Source organism: Dryas octopetala, chromosome 7, assembly GCF_963921425.1.
Source record: "Dryas octopetala chromosome 7, drDryOcto1.1, whole genome shotgun sequence".
NCBI lineage: Eukaryota > Viridiplantae > Streptophyta > Magnoliopsida > Rosales > Rosaceae > Dryas > Dryas octopetala.
Window position 1 is genome coordinate 17,780,244 of NC_141372.1, and position 2,087 is coordinate 17,782,330.

Sequence of the window (2,087 nt, forward strand, 5' to 3'; positions counted from 1 at the left end):
AGAAGCTCTCCATCTCTGACTTCTCCTCGCCATAAAAAGTGATCTCCTCGTTTTCTGGCATCTCGGAAGTGAGCAAATACACCTCTTGCTTGGTGTAGTACCGAATCTTCATGGTGCTCTCCAATGCTCTGTACTCCATGTTAGAGGTGCACAAAAATGGTCTCCCAAGAATAATAGAGACGTCGCCCGGAATTCTCGGCACATCTAGCACTATGAAATCAGAGGGGATTAGTAATTTACGACATTTAACCAAAACATCCACAAGCATACCACAAGCTTTTTGGGCTGAAGAGTTGGCGAAGTGAATGTCCACATCAAATGGTTGCAAATCAGCCTCCTTAAATCCAAGCCTCTCGAACACAACCAGCGGCATGACATTGATAGCTGAGCCATTGTCAACTAAGGCATTGGCGATCTTATGCTCCCCTATGCTGCATGGTATGACCAACGAGCCTGGATCCTTCTTCTTGCTTGGAAAAGATGCAAAGAGATAACCACAAATCTCCCTAGGAACGTTGTGACTATGCCCCTGCTCCTCAACCTTTTTCTCAATAGACTTCAACTCCCTCATGGTTGCTGGAAATTTGGTGATGTCAATGTCCGGAATGAGGGGAATCACACGTGTATCAGCTTTCTCCTCTATCATTTCTGGATCCTCCTCTTCCTCACTATCCATGATCTCAATCACCTCCTTCACCTCCTTAGTCTTGACCACTCTAACTCTTTTTCTTGGAGTAGTCCTCAGAATAGCATTTACATGCTCCTCATTCTTCGGGTTGACGATGGGCTGACTTGGCAACTTCCCCTTCTCTCTCTGACCCAAAGTAGTGGCAATCTGACCCATTTGACTCTCCAAGTGTGCAATAGCCTTCGAATTGGCTTGCATCTGCTGCTCGGTACGGTTCATGAAGGCACTGGTGCTTTGGGCAAGGGAAGTGGTGCTTTGAGCAATCTGAGCAATCTTGTCCTCCAAACTAGACCTCTCGGCATTAGGGTGCACATACGGCTTGTTGGTGCTCCCACTAGCTTGCTGTCCATTGTTGTTGCTCCACCTGAAATTCGGGTTGTTCTTCCATCCAGGGTTGTAAGTGTTGGAATATGGGTCATACGGCACCCTAGGATAACTCCCAACCTGGTTCACTTGTTCCACGTCACCCCCTTGTCCTTGCGCACTCATCATCTTCTCTTGAGCCAAAGATAACTTCTGCACTATAGTCTTGATTTCCAAAATCTGTCCCTCCATGGTGTTCGGCACATCAGCTACCTCATACAACCCTCTCTTTGGTCCTCCTCTTGCACGATTGGAATCCCATTGTTGAGAACTCAAAGAAAGCGACTCAAACAATTCTGTAGCCTCATCCTCCGTTTTGGACATGAATGCACCACCACATGCCGAATCCACCTTGGCTTGGTCTCTCTCCAACAATCCCTGATAAAAACAGCAAATCACATACCAAGGAGATAAGTTATGGTGTGGGCAGCTAATAAGTAACTCATTGAATCTGTCCCAAGTCTCATGGAATGGCTCGTCCGCCTTCTGCACAAATCCAAGGATCTCCTTCCGAATAAAATTAGTCTTGGAAATGGAATAGAACTTGTTCAAAAACTTGCTCGAAAGGTCATCCCATGTCGAAATGGAACCACTGGGCAGCGAATACAACCACCTCTTTGCCTTGTCCTTAAGCGCAAAAGGGAACATCCTCAAACGGTACTGATCGGCATTCAGACCCCTCAACTGTGCGGCTTCACAAACCCCAGAAAACTCCTTCAAAAAGTGGATCGGATCCTCCCCATTCAGCCCATGGTAGCTCGGCAACAAGTGAATCTGACCACTCTTGATTTCGAAATCAGTGGCTATGGTGGCATACCGAATGCACGATGGTTGAGTGGGCAGCGAAGGCGCTGAAAAGTGGCTCAGGGGCTGCGGCACCATCTCATTTGCTTCAGCCATGTCGACACTCTCAGTCTCTTCACTACTCGAATCTGATGCACTAGGTTGCGGGCTGACTTGTGATGCACCTAAAGCTTCGTTCTTGAGCCTCTCCAACCTAGCAACAAGCTCAGGGTACATAAAACACACCTAATCA

General features: G+C 47.3%; 1 non-coding gene across 1 annotated transcript; it reads left to right on the plus strand.

Moving 5' to 3' along the window:
- The first annotated feature begins 1,463 nt into the window (after positions 1 to 1,463).
- Positions 1,464 to 1,573, plus strand: LOC147280169 (small nucleolar RNA R71). The gene has a single exon (XR_015123729.1). It is a non-coding gene; the product is annotated as a small nucleolar RNA R71 (small nucleolar RNA).
- The last annotated feature ends 514 nt before the right edge of the window (positions 1,574 to 2,087 follow it).